The following is a 24,014-nucleotide window of genomic DNA, read 5'->3' as shown; positions in this document are numbered from 1 at the left end:
AATAACACATCCACTGCTTTCCCCTCATCCACAGAGCCAGTTATCTCATCATAGAAGGCAATTAGATTAGTCAGGCATGACTTTCCCTTGGTGAATCCATGCTGACTGTTCCTGATCACTTTCCTCTCCTCTAAGTCCTTCAGAATTGATTCCTTGAGGACCTGCTCCATGACTTTTCCAGGGACTGAGGTGAGGCTGACTTGCCTATAGTTCCCCAGATCCTCCTTCTTCCCTTTTTTAAAGATGGTCACTACATTAGCCTTTTTCCAGTCGTCCAGGACCTCCCCCAATTGCCATGAGTTTTCAAAGATAATGGCCAATAGAGGAGGGTCTATTCCCTCCTCACTGCCTTTCCCTGAGTCCTTTCCTTATCATCTAGCACTCCCACTTCTTTGGGTTTGCCAGCCTCCCAACTCGCTCCTCCCAGGGAGCAACTGCAAGCTACATGTCTCTGCAGCCTCCAAGCACTCCTCCCTTCTCCCAGGGAGTGACTGCACCCTATTTCCCATCCTTTATAAACCCAGCCAAGCTCATTCCTCCTCAGCTGGGCTCCCTCATTCAGTCAGAGGATTGCTTAAGCCACCTGATCTCCGCAGCTGTTGCCTGTCTGATGAATTGGCCCCTTCTTAGCATACAATAACCTCTTCAGGGCAAGTGTGTGGCAGACACTCCATCACATTCTCCCATTAAAAATGTAAGTGTACTTTGAAAAAAAAATCAAACAAATACGTGGAGAGAAGATTCATGTTGCCTGCAGTTTGATCTATCAAATCAGCATGCAAAATAAATGTTGTTTAACAGATATTTAAAGAGCCTCTCCATCCCTTCACAAAGTAAACAAGGCCAGATTTTTACTGGAGCTCTAAAATATGAGCAAAGACAAAGATTATGTTGGTCTCCCAAAATGATTCATGAGGAATGTTAAGTATTACACCACTGCCATGCTTTCTGTAATCCCCAAAAAGGCACTGCCAAGTTCTTTGTGAATTTAGTCTTTGTAGATGACAGAGTGTGCAGAGAGTTTGAAGCCAGGTCACTTCCTGGTGCTAAAATTCTAAACATTCTAGCTAGGGCTCAGTGCATACAGAATTTGGAAGATAACTCTGTTCATATTCCTTTTGGTACTGGAACAAACACGGTTCCTGCCTACCACTTTCAGGAGCATTTGTTATCTTCCAGCTTTGAAGGAGAGGGAGCACTGCACAACATGCCCCATTCCCTCCATCTTCTTCATGGTGTGGAAGGTTACCTCAACTACTACATTCTATCTTTCAGGGAAGGAAGAAGAAAGGATGTGTTTTGCCCCACCCCAAATCCAGGGAGAGAGATTTCTGGGGTGAGTGGCCCACATCTAACTGAAGTGGGATCAGGAAGAGCTGAACAATCCTTTTATGCCCTTTGAGAAACAAACACTGCATCAAGCTTGGGTCTAAAGTGGATTCTTCCCCTCTGGGTGACCCCTCGGTATACTTTTCAGGAATTCCTGATTTTTAATCCTGTTTCTTGCGCTGACTCACACTGTGACCTTGGGCAAGTCACTAAACTCCCCGGGCCCTCATCTTTCCTACCACTTATCTCACTGAGGTTGTGTGACATGAGGATCAATTGTTCGTGTTTGTGTAAAGCCCTTTAAGGATACTAAATGTTTAGGAATGTGATGCTTTGAAAGAGTGTACTAAGAATGTTTTCTCCACATACTTGCACATAGTCACATATTTTCTATTATATTCACATATTGTCTGCACCTATTCACATTCATATTCAATGAGTCCATTTCAGCTTGCCAAGCTCATCACTCCTAACCCCAAGCCAGCACCCCAAAACAACTAGTTTCTTGCCTTGATTCCAGTCCCATAATCCTCTGTGGTCACAAAGGATTGTGCAGCTGAGGAAACTGTGACTGGCTTTGTGGGTTACAGGTGGAGAACTGAGTCTAATATTTCAGTTAAATCGGCCAAATCATGATTTGTCTCTGAGGTCAAAGAGTCTAAAGTATCCATTGCAAATTATTTGCTCAGTTTGAGTAATAAGAAAGGGATGAAAAATATTAACAGTTAATAGAGCACATTTAAAAAAAAAAGTAATGAAAGCTGAGTTGTTCAAGCAGCCAGTTAGTACACTGGTTATAGGCAAATGTTTAAAATTTACTTTGAGATCCAGGAGGTACCGGGCATTTTTATCTTCTGCCAGTGCTTTTCAAAATTATCCTTATTTGTGATACAATTTTATGCCCATCTATTGCTTTTGGAATGAAGTATATTATTACCTACCAAGGCCACTAACTTTTCACTGTCTCAGAGGTATTTTGCTGCCAATATATTTCTGATGGGAAGTGTGCAGAAATGCTGGGAGGCAACATGAGCAGCTGAGTTGCTATGTTTGTTTCCAGTATGAGCGATGATATCAATCTTAAAAAGAGAGAGCGAGAAGGGAATATATTTCATCTCTCAGACATCGTGGGGGAGGGGGGGAACATTTCAAAATGTGTTTGTTTTTGTCACACTGTCAGGCTTTTCCCTCCCTCTTGGGAGTTAAATCATTTTCACAGTCATATAAGGTAATCACTGAAGGTAGAATTCAATTTCTCTCTGTATTTCTCAGCCTCAGTATTTTAAGGGGTCACTATTGTAGTCTATATAGCTTTTCAAACTGTGCTCAAATGTTTATTATTAATTTTTATAACACCAGTGTGCACTTTACAAATGTCTCATGGGTCGGGCTATAGGAGGCCCCTGGTCCAAGTTCCCTCTCTGCCTGAAGGGGAGAATGGATTAGAACAAGGAGCAGCTACTTCTCAGGTGAATACTCTAACCACTGGGTTATGGAACAGCTGGACGCTCCTGTCTGTTGAAACTATTCCACTGTGGATACATTTTTTTTTTTTTAAAAGGAGTACTTGTGGCACCTTAGAGACTAACAAATTTATTTGAGCATAAGCTTTCATGAGCTACAGCTCACTTCATCGGACGCATTCAGTGGAAAATACAGTGGGGAGATTTATATACACAGAGAACATGAAACAATGGGTGTTACCATGCACACTGTAACCAGAGTGATCACTTAAGGTGAGTTATTACCAGCAGGAGAGCGGGGGGTTGGGGGGAACCTTTTGTAGTGATAATCAAGGTGGGCCATTTCCAGCAGTTGACAAGAACGTCTGAGGAACAGTGGGGGGTGGGGGAGGGGATAAACATGGGGAAATAGTTTTACTTTGTGTAATGACCCATCCACTCCCAGTCTCTATTCAAGCCTAAGTTAATTGTATCCAGTTTGCAAATTAGAAGTCACCTACTACAGGACAGGTCCAACAAAGAAAATAACAGAATGCCACTAGCCGTCACCTTCAGGCCCCCAACTAAAACCTCTCCAACGCACCATCAAGGATGTACAATCTATCCTGAAGGACGGCCCATCACTCTCACAGATCTTGGGAGACAGGCTAGTCCTTGCTTACAGACAGCCCCCCAACCTGAAGCAAATACTCACCAGCAACCACACACCACACAACAGAACCACTAACCCAGGAACCTATCCTTGCAACAAAGCCCGTTGCCAATTGTGCCCACATATCTATTCATGGGACACCATCATAGGGCCTAATCACATCAGCCACACCATCAGAGGCTCGTTCACCTGCACATCTACCAATGTGATATATGCCATCATGTGCCAGCAATGCCCCTCTGCCATGTACATTGGTCAAACTGGACAGTCTCTACATAAAAGAATAAATGGACACAAATCAGACGTCAAGAATTATAACATTCAAAAACCAGTTGGAGAACACTTCAATCTCTCTGGTCACTCGATTACAGACCTAAAAGTGGCAATACTTCAACAAAAAAAAAAACCTTCAAAAACAGACTCCAAGGAGAGACTGCTGAATTGGAATTAATTTGCAAACTGGATACAATTAACTTAGGCTTGAATAGAGACTTGGAGTGGATGGGTCATTACACAAAGTAAAACTATTTCCCCATGTTTATCCTTCCCCCACTCCCCACTGTTCCTCAGACGTTCTTGTCAACTGCTGGAAATGGCCCACCTTGATTATCACTACAAAAGGTTACCCCACTCCCCCCGCTCTCCTGCTGGTAATAGCTCACCTTAAATGATCACTCTCCTTACAGTGTGTGTGGTAACACCCATTGTTTCATGTTCTCTATGTATATAAATCTCCCCACTGTATTTTCCACTGAATGCATCTGATGAAGTGAGCTGTAGCTCATGAAAGCTTATGCTCAAATAAATTTATTAGTCTCTAAGGTGCCACAAGTACTTCTTTTCTTTTTGTGAATACATACTAACACAGCTGCTTCTCTGAAACCTGTAATTTTTTTTTAAATGTCACTGGAGCAGGGGGACTGGATCCTGGGTCACGCACCTGCCACAGGAGTGCTCTAACCACCAGGATACACTATCATGCTTCCTCATGATGACCCAATGACTATTTAAATCACAGTGGAACAGCTTCAACAGGAGAGACTGAGGGAGCCCCACATCAGTCTATCCCATAGCTCAGTGATTAAAGGATTCACTAGAGACGTGGCAGATCCCTTTTCAGATCCCTTCTTCCCCATCAGACGGAAAGAAGCGTTGACCTGGGGATCTCCTGATTCAAGAGGGTATTTAGCTGCCTTGATCCTATATTAGAAATACAGCACCCAGGACAGAGACATGCAGCCATATACACAGCTGTAAACAGCCAAAGAGGGGCAGAAAACATTGTAAAAATCACCTCCCTCAGTTAACATAACAAAGGTGGTGACAGAGTCATAATGGTTAAACATGCATAGAAATGTAGATCTTGAGAAGAAGGCAAGTAAGTATAATCATTTTTATATACTAAAGGTATGTCTGAGTATGCTTGTAAATAAAGCCAGATGTCTGCATCTGAATGGATTTTACCCCACCCATCCTATGAGTGTCTGATCACCACTCATAGGATGTGATTGTTCGTACTTAATGTTCTTTAAGGTATAATGTTGTAATGTTGCTTTATATATATATACATATATATGAAATCTTTGTGTTACAATGCTATTACAGTGTTTTAAGGTTTCATACATATGTATAAGGGGGTCAATGTGTACTGGCTTATGCAACTTTGTATCAACTATATGGTTTGTTTAGTCCATGGTGTTGCCCTAGTATGATTTCTAAATGCAATGCAATTGTGTTATACTATATGTCACATGTTTCAGTGTATTCTTTTTTGATTATTAAGTATAATTGTAACTGATTATTTCCTTGAAATAAATGTTGTTTTGTTTTTGAAGACTTACTGCTTAAGTGTCAATCCTTTGAGTGGAGGGCTGTATCTGTGTCCTCTCACGGGTTAACAGAATTAGTCTGTTCTGGGGAGTCCTCTGAGGGCCAGAGACAAACTCTCTGGTAAAACCTGGGCAATTCCTCTAGGGCCACCTTCTGTTATCCATTGGTACAGGCCAAATTGACAATTGGCTTATGGTTATAGGCAAGACATTATTAGTGTGCCTTGGGGTTCAAATTTTGGGGTAACACTCACACATTCAAGATGAGTACCTTGGTCACTGAGCTATGTCTCTAATGACCTCATCCTAGAGTAAGCTCCAAGCCAGCATTCCATCCCCGTTCTCTTTGAGCTGTCAGCCTTTGCTGTGATGACGATAGAAAATTTAACAGTTAGGCTGTTCGTGTGCTGAGACCAAAGCCTATCATGGTGACCAATATTTTCTCATTGTTTATGTCGGGTACTCCCCTGTCCCTCTGTCTCCTTTCTCATACTTAGACTGCAAGCTCCGTGGGGCAAGCAGTGTCTTTTTTTCCTGCATTCGAACATCACCTAGCACAATGCAGTCCTGGTCATGACTAGGGCTCCTAGGTGCCATGGTAATACAAATAAATGATACTCAAGGAAGTGCTTAGAGAGATGGCTATATAAAATAATTGTTTAAGTTCTTCTACATAATGGGCCTCATTCATCACTACATAAAAAGGTGATAACTTGGAATATTTTATTTTCCTTTAAACCATGTAGGAAAACTGTCTCAGAATTTGTTCCTGCAAGTGCCACAATTGCTGGCCCAAGAAGATAACATACTTCCGTCACCACTGTTTTTTTGTGCATTGTATGCTTTGGTAGATGTTCTTCTATTGCCAGAATGTGAATTTCAATCCATAATGAAGTTTCTGCTTCAGAATATCAAAAGGGTCTCTCAGCTGTTCAGCAGTAGTGACATTTCTCAAAAGGAGACTGCATAATACAACTAAAGGTCAAAATACTTCAGCGTAGGTCAAAATACTTCAGTCTCTCAGGGGTGATTTCTTCCATAAATGGATTGTGCCTGGAACTCAGAGGGAAAAAATGGGTCCGCAATCTCCATTTTCATGAAGCATGTTTGTGGATAAGGTGTGTCAAGAAAATATCTGCTTTGTGAAAGTTGCTCCCCAGTAATTCTGCCCAGGTAAGGGACAACTTTGATTCATAAGCCTGCATTGCATAAATAGAATCTTTTTTGTATCCAAATAGGCACCTTCATATTTATGATGTTGGCTAACTCTGCTTAACTATAATTTAGTAAACTAGCTTGTCAGATGAAACTTTTGACAAACATAGGCCTTGATTTATTTATTTATTTATTTGGCAGTTGCAAACCACCCTCAATTTCTGGGCATGCATTTGTTGTTCATAAATATTCACTTACACTGTCTAACAAACTCTAAAGGTAGGAGTACAGAACTGAAATAAATTAATATAGCCAGACTGCTCAGTAAATCATGTCTCTGAGCATTTCATACAGTTGAACCAAAGTATTCACATCTCAGACCCTTATCTTCTAAATAACAAACGCATTCTATTTCACTTTCCTCGAGACTTAAACTCATTTTAAACCTACCAATAACAATAAAAAAAATCTCTATACACAGCTTTCGAAGTTTAAGTGTCAAGTCTAGGCAATGTAGAAAAATCTTTTGAACGTGCCTCAGGTCTAAGGGGGGAAAAGGTCTCTTTGCAGACTGATTTCAGAAAAGCGACGTTAAGAATACTCCAGTGACTCAATCTTTCCTGTGAATTTCAATCTCTCTTGGAGTGTTGGTTTTTCTAGCTCAAAACCAAGATCAGCCTCACTTAGAACCTGCCACTGACTCTATCACTTGACTCTATCACTTGACTTTCTAGTTTCTCACTGCATGTTGCATTTCCTGTAGTATGAAGTAGAGTGGTATGCTTATTATGATTTTAAATATATCATTTAAAATATATTGGGGGGGTCAGTCTCTTTCCTTACTTGGACCACCTCATCTTCCATTCATGATCATGAGGACTTACTCACTGACAAAATAGACTTTGTACATTTTTCTGAAAAGTGCAGCAGTTTTCAACTGCTCTGCTTTCCTCATTTCGTTCCTACTTTTTGCAGTAGTAGATCATTAATTTTTTTCTCTCTCTTACACTCTGCCAAGAACACCTCTGAAAATAGGTGCTGAGCAAGTGGTGCCGAACAACCAAAACATACACACCAAAATTTTCAAACCTGGTTGCCTAAAATATGAACCCGATCCAAAGCCCATTGGAGCCAATGGAAAGGCTTCTCTTGATTTCAGTGGGCTTTGGAGTAGGTACTGATTTTTCAAAATTGTGCAACTTGTATTCAGCTGTTTAAACACATACTTAAAAATGTAGTCATCAGGGTCTGAAAATGCTGGCCACAGACCACACTGGGCTGCACAATTAAATGTAGAAATTACTTGACATGCAGATTACCCATGAGTGATACATGACTCACTGTCACAAGGCCAAAAATTCTAGCAGGTCAGTGCTGCCTGGGAGTTCTTCTACCTGACCCAGCTGCCGCGATTTCAATTTGAATTGCTAGGTAAGGAGGCCTGCACCAGAGCCATTGATTAAGCAGCTTCTCTCTGAAGCAGCGTCAGCCCAAGCTGCCTAGCTCTGCCACCACTGTGCACTGTCCACCCTCCTCATAGGTGCCACGGCTGCTCTGCATCATCTGTTGCCTCAGATAAGCTGCTGCCGCCGCCGCCACCACCATCTATCTGCACTGTTCAGCAGACTCAGCTCATGGCGGGGGAAGGAAATCAGTGGTACCTTGACAGTCCTCACCCCCAGAGAGGCACTGCCAGCACCAGAGAGTGGGGGGGGGGGAGGTTCTCCTCTTTCTTTCCTTTAGCTTTCTCTAGGCTCCCTTATCCAACTGTGCCAGACAACAGTCAGTCAACTCCAGGCACATTCAATGTCAGTGCTTTGTCCTTGTATGTCCCAACAAGGTCAAATGCATTTTGTTTCCTCCAAACACAAATTTAAACTGACTTTTAAACAAAACGTCCCAACCCATCCTATAAAACACATGCAAATAAGGCATGGCGCATTCAGCCAACTCTCTTTGCTCTCTGCTGGCACCTGTTGGGGAGCTTCCTTGCCAGAGGAGCTCCTGCCTGCCTTCACTTCTTAAGCATCTCTGGGCTGCTCTTCTCCCATTTCTACAACATGTACTGGCCCTTCACTCCCTTTTCTCTCAGGCTTTAGGCAAAGAGATCACAAATTGTGACTGTCTCAGAACTCCAAAGACTAGTAGTTTGAGCTCTTTTCTTTCTCCACCTACTTTGCTTTCTGACTTGTCGGCAGGCTGAATAGGGGTTACACACTATGTTTTAGTAATCTTGGACTATTACCTGTGCTCTGCACCCAAGTCCAGAATTCCCATGTATACCCACTATTTCCCATTTCTGAGTAGGAGCACATATCTGAAAACATGGCCCAATCTGTAGTCTTGACAACATGCAAATCATATGCTGTAGCCCGCATTTAGAATTCCTGGGGGAATAGAGAACATTCTTTGAAACTTCCGCTACAATAAATTTACTTCATACAAATAATCAGATTCCCTATGCTCACTGTCCCAGCCTATCAAAGGGATGTTTGGAAATGAAATGAACTGCATTACTTTCCAATTCTTTGACAGTGGGAAAATGTCAAGTTCCAACAAAGACATCTCACGAGATCCAGCTGAGGAGGAGAAGTTGGAGCCATTCTCTGATACTATCTGAAGACCTCACAACAGCCACTTTCCATCAAAGTGCACAGGATGTACCTTTCAGACAATTAATATTGCAATGACGAAGCCAAGTTTCCACAGCCGAATGCTTTATTTCAATAATAAAAATGACCGCTCCCGAAGAATACAAAGTACCGAATATGTATAACTGTTTGGAAACACATCATTTTGCATCTAAGACTAATAAAGTTAAGAAAACTCCTCAAATTAATATTTTAAAGAACTCCCATTTATCTGAAAGACACAGATGCTATTTTATTCTATATAGGTTCTTATACGATACTTATGGCCAGAGTATCTCAGAATCCACAGATAATTGAGACAGCTGAATGCCCAGCAGAAGTATCTCAAAGTCAGGGGGTAGTTGCCTTTGTCAGGAGAGCGTGGAGGACAGAGGTGGTACTCAAACCCAGGTTTAGGTATGATCAAATAATCTCCCCGGAGACTGAAGCTTGATAGAAGTTTCTGCTAAAATGATCAGCAGTAAAATAGTTAACAGCAGAGGTGGTTGAAGATTTTTCAATTTTTTAAATTTTTGGCAAAAACAAAAATCAGTTTTGACCAGCTGTAGTTAACAGCGCTGTCACTTAAAATCTTCTTGCTTGGTTCCAGAGTTAGCGCTGCTCCAATGAGCTGATAAAGCAGTTCTAGGCTCTTTGAGCTCTGGCTCCTGTCAAGGGACTTCATGAGGCAACAGTACCTAGGTTCATAAGAAGAAAGTTGTCTTTGCAATTGTTAGAACTGGACAATGTTGTATAAGAACGTTTAATTGCTGAGGAAAACAACGTAGCTATCAGATAAGTACTGCTACGCGGTACCATGGTATCCTGCCTCAGTCTTAGAATCATAGAAATTTATGGCTAGAAGGGACTTCAAGAGGTCATTTTGTCCACCCCCCCCCCCTCCAAACCACACCACCCCTCACACACTGAGGCACAATTAGGTATACCTACGCGATCCCTGACAGGTGTTCGTCTAACCTATTCTTAAAAGCCTCCAGTGACAGGTATTCTACAACCTTCTTGGGTAACCTGTTCCAGTGCTTAACTATCCTTACAGGTAGAAAGTTTGTCCTTCTATCTAATGCAAATCTCCCTTGCTGCAGATTAATCTGATTATTTCTTGTCCTACCTTCAGTGGACATGGAGAACTATTGATCACCATCCTCTTTATAACAGCCCTTAACATAGTTGAAGATTGTTATCAAATCCCTTCTCAGCCTTCTCATCTCTAGGCTAAATATGTGTGATTCTTTCAACCTATCCTCACAGGATTCCTCAAGCCTCTTATTTTCGTTGCTTTCCTCTGGACTCTCTCCAAGTTACCCACATCTTTCTTAAAGTGTGGTGCCCAAAACTGGATACAGTACTCAAGCAGAGGCCTCACTAGTGTTGAGTAGAGAAGTACAATTACCTCCTGTATCTTACATACAATACTCCTGTTAATACATCCCTGAATGACATTTGCATTTTTTTTGCAGCATCATTGATGGCTCATTCAATTTGTGACCCTCTATAACCCCCCAGATCTTTTTCTGCAATACTGTTGCCTAGCCAGTTATTCCCAATTTTGGAGTTGTGCATTTGATTTTTCTTTCCTACGTGGAGTACTTTGCATTTGTCTTTATTGAATTTCCTTTTGTTGATTTCACACCAATTCTCCAAATTGTCAAGATCATTCTGAATTATAATCCTGTGCTCCAAAGTGCTTGCAATTTCTCCCCCCCCCCCCCCCACATCTTGTTTAAGCAGAACCAAGGGTTAAAATCCTGACCTCAGTAAAGTCAATGGCAAATCTCCAGGGCTCTTCTTCCAGTGTTCCACTATAAGACAGGGCCACACCAATTCTGAGAAATCAGTAGCAGCAGTTTTTAATTTACATGGATAATTTGTGTTACATGATAAGGATTCGTCAATAATTAGCAAGACCCCATACTGATATGTTTTATGTCGGAAGTTGAGACTACACTGTGACAACACTGCTATTGCCATAATACTTGCCCAAAAGCATGCCTCCCCAGCAATGCCACTCGTTTGTATTGGCCTCTGGAGTGGAGAGCTGGAGTTGATGTTTCTTTCACAGTAGGAATTCCTGAGGCAGCTTTCTTAGTCTCTAAGGTGCCACAAGTACTCCTTTTCTTTTAGCTTTCTTAGTGCGACTTGAGTGAATCCCAATGGTCAAAACCAAACGCAGGTACTAGTCTATGAAAAATTTATTTTCATTTTCCAATATCCTTCTCACAGACAGCAACTACAAGGATCATATATGTGCTTTCTAGTCCCATTTTTCAAGTGTCAGTAAGTCTTTCAGTGTCTGTCCTAAAATAATGAAAACCAGGAAATTGAAAGTGAAGAATGACAAATTCCATGTCACTCCTGCCATTGTGCCAGAAATGAGGGACAGCAGTAGATAAGCATTGTGTTTTCCCCTACACTCAGAATACCTAGGAACACATTATTTAGCAGTTAGAGATGTGTACAAGGAGCATGGACTCTTAGATTCTCTTCCCAGGTCTGTTATGAACTCACTGTGTGACTTTGGCAAGTGATTTAGTCTGTATGTCTCCATTGACCCGATGGTAATAAATGATAATTAACCACCTTGTAGGGACGCTGTGAATCTTAGTTAAAGTTTGTAAGGCACTGAGGTCATTAGAAGAAAGATGCTATAAAAGTTAAAATATATAATCGCACAAGTACTTAAAAACATACCTATTAATCAAATGGAGTTGAGTATGCAATTAATTAATAATAATAAATAATAAAAAGGCAGAGTATGCATTCACTCTGCCTGGCTCAGCAGGGTTTTTCTTTTTTACCTTTTGTAGGGATGGGGTGGGGATGTGGGTAGGAATGCATTATATTTTTCATCTTGTGATCTTTTTACTTTAGGTCTCAAATTTGATACATAACTGGAATTGTGAGAGACAGATCCCAGAAAAATAGATTTGGAATTCGGAGTTAGTAGTTACAGCAAAAATGTTCCCTAACCAACAGATGGGAGAGAGAACTGAGAGAATAACTGACTTTTTGTTTCATTGGCTGAACCAAAAAAATATCCAAAATATTTTTAGAAGCAACAGATTTTTATTTTCCCTCAACAAAACAATGCCCCGCCCCTCCACACAATTATTTGGTTGAACGAAATCTTTCTAATGTTGACACAAAACATTTCCAAAACAAAATGTTTAAATTCCCTAACAAAATGTCAATATTTTGTTTAGCAAATGTTATTTTGAAACAAAGTGTCAAAATTTTTCATTTTGACATTTAAAAAAATCATTTTTTTTCAGCTATGCTCAAATAATAACCAAGTGACCACCTGTGACCACCTACTGTGAACTAATAAGGACTTAATATGGTCTCAAAGAACTGCTAGGTCTGTCATTACTCTTGAACAGGTTATAACAATTTTAAGGCATTAGCTTGTTTAAATGCATTCATAATTATTAACACCTAAAGGAGCGGAAATTTGAAAAAATGCAATTACAATTGGAAAAGAATACTTAAGCTTAGGGATTGTTACGATTGATGGATCTGTCATCATTTTACCTATGGACAATAAACGAGTGGAGAAATATTGACAGTAAATATAAAGGATACTGCAGAATCTCAGAACAGATCACTGAGATATACTCAAAAGGTTACCTGACAGCTTGCAATTGAACAGAAAAATCACTGAAACTGAAAATCTAAAAAAAAAAATTGTTCTGGTAAACTGAAAAATTTCATTTAGATAATTTCACAATGTTTAGTTTCAATTTTGACCTCATTTTTCCACTATAATTAATGAAATTTTGAAACAAAATCTAATTTTGAGCAAGAAAAATGTACTTTTATCATTTTGAAAGTGTTAAATAAAATGTTAAAACAAAACAGTTTCAAATACTTCTTCAAAAATGTTTTAAGTCAAATAGTTTATTGAAACTGACTCTGTCCCATGAAAAGTTTTGGGTTTTGATGAACTGGCATTTTCTGATGAAAAAAACCATTCCTGACCAGCTCTCCTAGGGATCACCCTTGTACCATCTCATGATAACGTTCCAAAGCACTAACACATTGTGTTGCAGAGTAACAGTGTTGTCATGAAGGAAGAGTGTGTCTCATTCCGAACAACTTAGCAAAGTGACAGACTACATTCATTTTCCACATCTCAGCTCATCTGAAATTCTAGGGCACCCAAAAAGATAGGGAAGAATCCCTTTGTGGCATCTGGCCTCCCCCAAAATAACTGAGTTTGTATTCTTAATGGGTTTGGATCTTGCATCATTTTTCTGACGAGCATGAAATGGAAGAGTATGTTGTGGATGACTATAAAATACTTGAGAGTGGCTAGGCAGCTGATGTGATGTAATCAATGCTTATTGCACTTATAATTATCCCACTGTTAATTTGTGTTCCCTCCCTTCCCACACATCTGTTGCCTTTCATCAAATACTTAGACTGTAAACTCTTTGGGGGCAGGGAGCGTCTTTTCATTGTATCTGTTTACAACGCCAAGCCCAAAGGGGCCCTGATCCCTGACTGGGGCCTCTCACTGCTACCAAATACAAGTATTTAACAGTTATAATAAAAAAATAAATAATAAATAGTTCTACAGATCTTCCTCTTAAAAATAAGGTCAGTAATACATCAACACTGGAGATGCAAACTCTCTGTATAGCATTGCTTATTGTCCCATGATATGTGTTGCTTCCCCCTCCCCCCCCCCCATGTACGCAATGTAGTTGTAGCCGTGTCGGTCTCAGGATATTAGAGAGACAAGGTGTCAAGGTTAGTCCCCCACTCTGAACTCTAGGGTACAGATGTGGGGACCTGCATGAAAAACCTCCTAAGCTTATCTTTACCAGCTTAGGTCAAAACTTCCCCAAGGTACAAAATATTCCACTCGTTGTCCTTGGACTGGCCGCTACCACCACCAAACTAATACTGGTTACTGGGGAAGAGCTGTTTGGACGCGTCTTTCCCCCCAAAATACTTCCCAAAACCTTGCACCCCACTTCCTGGACAAGGTTTGGTAAAAAGCCTCACCAATTTGCCTAGGTGACTACAGACTCAGACCCTTGGATCTTAAGAACAATGAACAATCCTCCCAACACTTGCACCCCCCCTTTCCTGGGAAATGTTGGATAAAAAGCCTCACCAATTTGCATAGGTGACCACAGACCCAAACCCTTGGATCTGAGAACAATGAACAAGCATTCAGTTTTCTTACAAGAAGACTTTTAATAAAAATAGAAGTAAATAGAAATAAAGAAATCTCCCCTGTAAAATCAGGATGGTAGATACCTTACAGGGTAATTAGATTCAAAAACATAGAGAACCCCTCTAGGCAAAACCTTAAGTTACAAAAAAGATACACAGACAGAAATAGTTATTCTATTCAGCACAGTTCTTTTCTCAGCCATTTAAAGAAATCATAATCTAACACCTACCTAGCTAGATTACTTACTAAAAGTTCTAAGACTCCATTCCTGGTCTATCCCCGGCCAAGACAGAATATAGACAGACACACAGACCCTTTGTTTCTCTCCCTCCTCCCAGCTTTTGAAAGTATCTTGTCTCCTCATTGGTCATTTTGGTCAGGTGCCAGTGAGGTTACCTTTAGCTTCTTAACCCTTTACAGGTGAGAGGATTTTTTTCTCTGGCCAGGAGGGATTTTAAAGGGGTTTACCCTTCCCTTTATATTTATGACACAAGGTGAATGAGTAATATCTTTTATTAGACCAACTTTCCAGTTTTATCCACTTCATCTTTACTGTTATTTGCTATCTCAGCTCTTTTGGTAAAAAAGATCTCATCTTCACACAGGTCACTTTCTGCAATATCCCCATGGACAGCATGGTATGCATATAAACAAGATATAATTGTCAATGAACGTGATCGTAAAGGCTTCGTTATCAAAAGTGACTTACGCACACAAATTCTTGCTTATGGATTTTTATCACAGTAATATGTACAGGAAGCAATTCAGATCCAAGTTGTCACTTTTTATTTTGTTTTAAGATTTATAATAAAAGGAAGCATTTCCTAGTGGTCACTGCACAGAACTTGGAGTCAGAAATGCTCTTTTAAATTGTAAAGATCTGTACATACTTCATTTCCCACCAGTAGATGGTGCTGTATCTTTATCTTATTCTTAACTTTTTTTTTTTTTTTTTTTTTTTTAACATTAGTATGTTGCTGTAACTGATCTGGGGAGGTTATTGGGAAGGTCAATCCTGCTGGAGTTATTTGCAGTGTTCCAATAAACCCTTTAATTTCTATAAGCCGATATTGCAACTGGTGCCAGGGGGTTCATGATGGCAAAGGCACTTTTGCTTGAGAAGAAATTTACAGTTGTGCAGATGAAACTGGAATTTGGAGGTACTTGACAGAGTTTAAGCGGTTGTTCTATCATGCCAAAGCCTTTTACCAGCAGCTTCCCAGTGTGAATTGTGGATCTTACAGACAGTTATAAAACACTTTTATGATTGCTTTCGGGAAGATTGGCCCTTTTGAAATCCGAGAAGGAATGGCCAGCCAGGAGGTGGCAGGGAGGGGAACCCTGCATAGTTACTGGGGTGCTCAGTGAGTCTGTTGAGTAGGTCTTGCCCCGTGTCACCCTGGTCTGGAGAGGGCTCAAGTGAAACAGAACCTGCTGTGCTGAATATGGAACTGCCAATGCAGAAAGGGGCCTATGTCCAGTGGTAAGTCTTGAGAGTATTGAGTGTGAAAAGTCCATTTATAAGGGATTTACCAGGAGAAGTACATATCCTGCTGGTGAAGGAAGATCACATACTGGATAAACCTGTGAACCAGAGTATATTCAGATGTTAATTCCCAGCCTTAGGGTAACTCCTTTTTACCAGATGCAGCACTTCTAGAAGTGATTGCTACAGAAGTGACTAAAATAATTGGAGGAGGTCCAGGTGAAAGCTATTTGCAGGTGCTCGTGGGTCAGAAAAGAGAGACTGTTACCAGAATGGGTCCCAGCCAGATGACGCTTGCAGGTGATATGTAGACAAAGAGAAAGAGGAAAGAACAGTAGCCCAGTAAGAAGAAATCACTGTGGACCACAAACTTTTATTCATATTCTTTAGCTCTGTGAGGCAGTGAAGAGGGAAGTGCTAAAGTGGGTGAAGAAAAAAAAATATTGAGGATGGCAACTCAACCTCAGTCCTGTTCCCAGCAAAGCTCTTGATAATGTGGTCTTATGTATTTAATTTAAAAAAATGTATTTAGAAAGTATTCAACCCTAGATACATTTACAAATTTAAATCGTAATCAGTTCCACAGCTACAGTAGCCAGTACATTATAGACACTTCTCTGTGCTGCCTTAAAACCTCAATATTCATTCTTAATCCCATTCCTTAACAATATCCCTCAGGCAAAAACCTGACTACATAAAATTGGCACGGTGTCCTGAGATTCAGGCTCTCTCAGACACAAGGAGTTGACAGCCTTCAGGCTCAAGGACCTCCTGCTGAAAATAGCCTGCCTCTAATCTACTACAGTCCTTACCCTGTTAGCAGCCACACTGTCTGGCACAACCATTCAAGATGAAATTCTTTACAAAAACAGGTTTAAAAATGGTCTCCTAACATGGGGAAACTGTACAGCAGATGGGGTCATGTTTTTGACATTGCTCTCTAGCCCTGTTCTAGCAAGTGAAATAAAAACAAGCAGTACATTCTGAAGAGGGCAAATCTACCTAATTAATTTGGCCTAATCTGGAACATGGATCATATAGATGTCATTCCATATATCACCTTACTAGCCCTTAACTGCCAAATCCTTTCTCTGTTTCCACTTTTCAAAGCTCTCTCATATCTAATAGCAAAAAGAAAAGGATTATTTGTGGCACCTTACAGACTAACCAATTAGTCTAAAGTGCCACAAGTACTCTTTTTCTTTTTGTGAATACAGACTAACACGGCTGCTACTCTGAAACATATCGAATAGCATGATTCTATCCATAGCAGGTCAAACTACTCATTTATGAGGTTTATAATGTTTAGCCCCTTTTCAGGTTGGCGAATGGTCTGAGAATCTGTCTTGATTTTGCAAGTGAATTTGTAATTATTCACCAAGCAGTTCTGAACATAAAAATTGCCATAAGAAATCATACCATTGTTCCACACCACTACCACCAAAATGGCCCGGGCTTGTGTAACGCTGACAGACCCTGGTTGTCGGCGGGCAGGATCGAACTGGGGACCTCTGGAGTGCATGAGCCTCTACTGCATGAGCTAAAAGCCAACTGGCTGTTAGCTAAGACTGTAGAGCAGACTCGTGTTATCTCTCTCTCTAAGTGGTCTTGGAGCCACTAATTGGGACAGAACACCACACCCAGAAGGTGTCTGGGTTACACTTGGAAGAACAGCTGGCTGAAGCTGAACATAAGCAAGAGAGAGGTGATGCTGATGAACAAAGGTAAGTATTTTGAAGAGTCTCCAGCCATGGTGCAGTCTCCATTGTGTGAAGATACACACCCACTATTATCTAAGAGTAATCTTGGATTCCTCACTGATGCTGAGCTCTCACATAGCAGTATCTGTGAATAATGACTTCTACCATCTCCACTTAACTAGGAAACTCCATCCCATTCTGGAGGATGAAAGTTTAGCCTTTGTTATTCATGTCTTCATCACCTGTTGACTGGATTGCAGCAATGCAATATACATGTTCATGAAGTCTTCGGCACCCTAAGGCACTCCAACTAGTTCAGAATGCTTCACCAACACAGATTACTATGAACGCATCATAGCTTTCCATTGTTCTCTACACTGGCTTCCCACAGAATTTCTGATTAGCTTCAAGGTCTCAGTCCTTATCTGCAAAGCACTTCATATCCTGGGCATCGAAAAGACTGTCTAAACCTCTGGGGCAAAGACTGTGATAGATAACTACACTCCTCTGGTACAATGGAACCAACGATAGTAAGAGTAAAGTTCATCTGTGTGGGAGACAGAATTTTCTCCAAGGTGGTCTAATAATGTGGAATGAACTCCCCCAAGAACTAAGAACTAACACAAGCCTCACCACTTTCCCCTTCCAGAGCAAGGCACATTTTTTTGACTTTGCTTTCTCTAACAAATACATGGCAATAGGGTTTTTTGTTTTTTTTAAATATAGACACTACCAAAACAAGACACTCCAAAGAACATGCTTCTCTCTATTGGCAGAGAATAAAAAAAAACAAAAAAAACACGTTTCGACAGATGCTTTTTTTTGATGCTTTTAATGCTTGTTTTGCTGATGTCTTCACTAACAAGGTCAGCTCCCAGACTGCTGCGCTGGGCATCAGAGCATGGGGAGTAGATGGCCAGCCCTCTGTGGAGAAAGAGGTGGTTAGGGACTATTTAGAAAAGCTGGACTTGCACAAGTCCATGGGGCCGGACGAGTTGCATCCGAGAGTGCTAAAGGAATTGGCGGCTGTGATTGCAGAGCCATTGGCCATTATCTTTGAAAACTCGTGGCGAACGGGGGAAGTCCCAGATGACTGGAAAAAGGCTAATGTAGTGCCAATCTTTAAAAAAGGGAAGAAGGAGGATCTTGGGAACTACAGGCCAGTCAGCCTCACCTCAGTCCCTGGAAAAGTCATGGAGCAGGTCCTCAAAGAATCAATCCTGAAGCACTTACATGAGAGGAAAGTGATCAGGAACAGTCAGCATGGATTCACCAAGGGAAAGTCATGCCTGACTAATCTAATCGCCTTCTATGATGAGATTACTGGTTCTGTGGATGAAGGGAAAGCAGTGGATGTATTGTTTCTTGACTTTAGCAAAGCTTTTGACACGGTCTCCCACAGTATTGTTGTCAGCAAGCTAAAGAAGTATGGGCTGGATGAATGCAGTATAAGGTGGGTAGAAAGTTGGCTAGATTGCCGGGCTCAACGGGTAGTGATCAATGGCTCCATGTCTAGTTGGCAGTCAGTGTCAAGTGGAGTGCCCCAGGGGTCGGTCCTGGGGCCGGTTTTGTTCAATATCTTCATAAATGATCTGGAGGATGGTGTGGATTGCACTCTCAGCGAATTTGCAGATGATACTAAACTAGGAGGAGTGGTAGATACGCTGGAGGGCAGGGATAGGATACAGAGGGACCTAGACAAATTGGAGGATTGGGCCAAAAGAAATCTGATGAGGTTCAATAAGGATAAGTGCAGGGTCCTGCACTTAGGACAGAAGAACCCAATGCACCGCTACAGACTAGGGACCGAATGGCTCGGCAGCAGTTCTGCAGAAAAGGACCTAGGGGTGACAGTGGACGAGAAGCTGGATATGAGTCAGCAGTGTGCCCTTGTTGCCAAGAAGGCCAATGGCATTTTGGGATGTATAAGTAGGGGCATAGCAAGCAGATCGAGGGACGTGATCGTCCCCCTCTATCCGACATCGGTGAGGCCTCATCTGGAGTACTGTGTCCAGTTTTGGGCCCCACACTACAAGAAGGATGTGAAAAAATTGGAGAGAGTCCAGTGAAGGGCAACAAAAATGATTAGGGGTCTGAAACACATGACTTATGAGGAGAGGCTGAGGGAACTGGGATTGTTTAGTCTGCAGAAGAGAAGAATGAAGGGGGATTTGATAGCTGCTTTCAACTACCTGAAAGGGGGTTCCAAAGAGGATGGCTCTAGACTATTCTCAGTGGTAGAAGAGGACAGGACTAGGAGTAATGGTCTCAAGTTGCAGTGGGGGAGGTTTAGGTTGGATATTAGGAAAAACTTTTTCACTAGGAGGGTGGTGAAACACTGGAATGCGTTCCCTAGGGAGATGGTAGAATCTCCTTCCTTAGAAGTTTTTAAGGTCAGGCTTGACAAAGCCCTGGCTGGGATGATTTAATTGGGGATTGGTCCTGCTTTGAGCAGGGGGTTGGACTAGATGACCTCCTGAGGTCCCTTCCAACCCTGATATTCTATGACAGATGAGTTGTCATGTTGCTTAATACACTACTGGAATGCAATCAGATACGAGAAATGATGAGTGCAGTATAAAAAAACCTCACTAGAATGGAATAGAATTTACTCCATTATCTTGTCTCTGACAGAAACCTGTGTCAACTTCTTCAAAGGAAGATGCAAAGAATGCTGCAGTAACAGAACAATGTACCCACAATTTTTGTCCTACTATGGGCTAGAGGTTGGCTTATACCCTGAAGCATAAAGGGTTATATCCCTTCAAAAATTCCTGCTTATGTATCTTTTTAATCTCTTCACTTTAAGTCTACATATTTTGTAGATATAAATTTGATATGAATATAAAAAATTCCAAACCTTTTTTGAATCCTGCTAAGATTTTAGTCTCTGTGATGCTTGTGGCAAGGAGTTCCTCAGGTTAGTTATGCATTGCAGGGGAAAGTTTATTAATTTTAAAATTACCTGTTAATTTTATTGAGTTTCCCCTTACTCTTTTATTATGAGAATTGCTGAGTAGATGTTCCTAATCTACATCCTCAGTACCATTCAGATTTTCTATATTTTTATCATATCTCCTCTTCTTTGTATGCAATATAAGATAATATTACCTATCTTTTCAATCTCTGTCTTTTTTATGGATTTTTTCTATATCTCTATTTATTCTTGTGACTGTCTCTGGACCAAACTGCCCCCATTATTAATTTTCAATGTACTTGTTATTTGAAAACTGTTCACTGAATACCTGTTACTCATTTGTAGGTTAGTCATCTAGTTACCACTACTAGAAGGAGATTGTAAAACTATTAATAATGATGCAAAAAAGGCCAAGGTGTTCAATAAATATTTCTGTTCTGTGTTTGGAAAGAAACAGGATGAAGTACTTTCCACTCTATTAGTAACCAAAGAGGATGTTAAATTACTTCTATCAGTAATAAACATTTTTAAATCAGCAGGCCTGGATAATTTGCATCCAAGAGTCCTAAAAGAGCTAGCTTAAGAGATCTCTGGCCTGCTGATATTAATTTTTAATAAATCTTGTAATACTAAGGAAATTCCAGAAGACTGGAAGATTGCTAATGTTGTGTCAATATTCAAGAAGGACAAGCAGGATGAACCAGGTAACTATATACCTGTTAGCCTAACATCAATCCCAGGCAAAATAATGCAAAAGCTGATATAGGATACAATTAATACAGAATTAAAGGCTAGGCATATAATTAATGCTAGTCAATATGGTATTATAGACCATAGATCTCAAACAAACCTGATTTCATTCTTTGACCACAATCTTGATTGATAAAGGCAGATGTAATAGATTTTTGTAGGGCACTTGACTTAGTACCACATGACATTCTGATTAAAAAATAGCACTGTATAATATCAATAAAGCACACATTATATGTATTAAGAACTGGATAACTGACAGATCTCAATAAATAGTCATCAATGGGGAATCATCACTGAATGGGGAGTTTTCCATTGGGGTTTTACAGAGATTGGTACTCGGCCAGATGGTATTCACCATTCACCATCATTGATCTGAAAATAAATAGAAAATTATTGTTGATAAAATTTGCATATGGCAAAGACTGGCACAATGGTAAATAACGATAAGGACAAGGTAATCCTACAGATAGATCTAGATCACTTGGTAATCTGGATCCATTCAAACATAATGCATTTTAATGCAGACAAATGCAAAGATATGCATCTAGGAACAAGGAATGCAGGCCTTAAAATCTATGAATTTAACATGGTATTTTTTATGTTCCTTGTCTGAATGGCACAGAGATTTTTAAAGGAATCTAGTGAACAATGAGCAATATATCATGCACTTTCATAGTGAAATTTTTGACAAAAATAATTTGTGCTATGATTGCTGAAGCTTCTGACATTCTTGAACACTTTCAGAACTACCCATCCATAATTCAATGGATAATTCAATACACGTGTATAAAACACAAAAATTGCCCCTCCAATGATGACAAGCCAATCTCAGGGCTTTTACCTATATAAATATTTGTTTCTTTGAACTATTCAATCACATCTTCCTCTGTCTCACTGCAATCTTTCTTCCTGCTTTCTTTTACTTTCCTTCAGCCTCAATTTTCAGCCAGTTCCTCATGCATTTCAATTTTCCCTTTTCTCTTCTTAAAGCAAAATGGAATGGTGATAAAATCAGGGACCTGTAACAGCTACTAAAAGCTGTTGCAGCCTATTTCAGTATAACATTTGTATAATTCTTGAATTCTATTATTGTTTTAATCTTATAGTTCCCAGTGTCTATGTTTTGGTTGATGGTGCTCTATACAAAAGTTGGGCCACACAGTAGGGAACAAAGGAAGTCAAGCTAAGTTGCCTTCTCCTTGGGCCTTGCTGACAGAGGGAGAGAATGAGCGACCATGCTGAGTAGCCTCCTACTATAGTCCCACAGCTGGGATTTGGTGCCAGCCTGTCAGCTGAATATCTATATGATGTAACAATCACTCCAAGGGTTAGAAATATTGATTCACCTTGGGCTCTTTAGAGGGACTAATTTTAATGCTGCCCAGCATGGTGATACAGTCCCCTAAAGTGAATTCAATACTCAATGTAGACGACATTATTATAACGCTCTTATGTGGGGCTAAAACTGAAGATGATACAGAACAACTCCAACTGTTACAGAACAAAGCAGTCTGCCTCCAGCAAGAAAAGACACTGAGAAGACATCATGCTGGTGCTGTTCACTTTCCACTGGCTCTCAGTTCACTTCTGATGCCAAATCAAGACCCTTGTCTTAATCTTTAATACCCTTAGTGGGTCCCAGTTACCACCTTCTCATTCACAACCCACTGACAAAGCTGTGCTACTGTGGGATAAGATAGCTGATAGATCCCAGAGTAAAGTTCTTAAGCCAGAGGTAAGGCATTTTCCATCAAGGGAGCTTGACTGTAGGATGACCTTCTAGAGGGGAAGAAAAAAAAAGGCTAAATGTAACCATTTTCAGGGAATGCTTCAGGACTCCATTTGCAAAAGCCTTTCCTCAATGGCTGAAGACAACTCATTACTACAAGAACAAGATGGAGGAGTAAAATGAAAGCTGTTGAACATGGGAGAGTTTAGAAGTAGAACCTGTGACAGAGTCCAGTAAACACATCACTAAGTAAAACTGAATAGCACATGCATGCACTGCAGTAACAGCCATCCTAAATAAAACAACATAGCCAGGTAAACATGAAGGGTACGAAGGGTACTGAATCAAACCAAATGAGCTGTTTACCATAGGAAGGTGTTTTCAGCAACAGAAAAGTATTGAATATTTTTCCATGGGGAAGTTTCTTCTTAACACTAGGCAGTAACCAGTTGGCCTAGGTTCTGAAACATGATGGTTTATGTCCCTTGTATATTTTCACCTTAGCTAGTGTAACTGAAGAGATTCTTACTACCCATAAAAATATCTGATCATTTTTAAAATCATACTAAGGCTGAGGGAATTGGCATTTACAATACACTGTGTATTTCCCCCACAAACGTAACACAGAATGCACCTACGCTACGCACATATATCAATGCTGACTATTTTCGTATAGAATTGCATAAAAAAAATCATTAAAGGAACATTAAGGTTGCAAAGTGAATCATGCAGAAGACTGGAAATGTCAACAGTAATGTTGCCCATGGAGCTCTCCTGAATTATGATCAATAATTAAGATATCTGTTCAATATTTATTTTAATCTCATTAGCCAATGTATGTGGCTCCCACTTTAGAGCCAAGTAAAATAAACCTTCTTTCCTATTCCCTTTTCAACCTAAATTCCTTTATTTGGGTCACTGTGACAGGGTTGGGGACTCACCACCGCAGCGCCTCCTGTTGGCAACTCTGGGAATTAGCTCTGTCCATTGCCGAGCGCCCTCTGCTGGTGGTGTCCCATCCGTCTCTCGCTGTCTGTTGGCATCTGGACCCGCGTTGATCCTCGCTCGGCGACGTCCGTTTCAGGACACTGCCCTCCGGCAGTGCCCCCAGTCCATACTCACCCCCTTCCGGGGGGGGGGGGGGGATTTAACAGCAGTCTTTTCTCTT

This window comes from Caretta caretta, chromosome 3, assembly GCF_965140235.1.
Source record: "Caretta caretta isolate rCarCar2 chromosome 3, rCarCar1.hap1, whole genome shotgun sequence".
Classification (NCBI taxonomy): Eukaryota; Metazoa; Chordata; order Testudines; family Cheloniidae; genus Caretta; species Caretta caretta.
The sequence above is the reverse complement of the archived record's forward strand: the minus strand, read 5'-3'. Positions refer to the sequence as shown.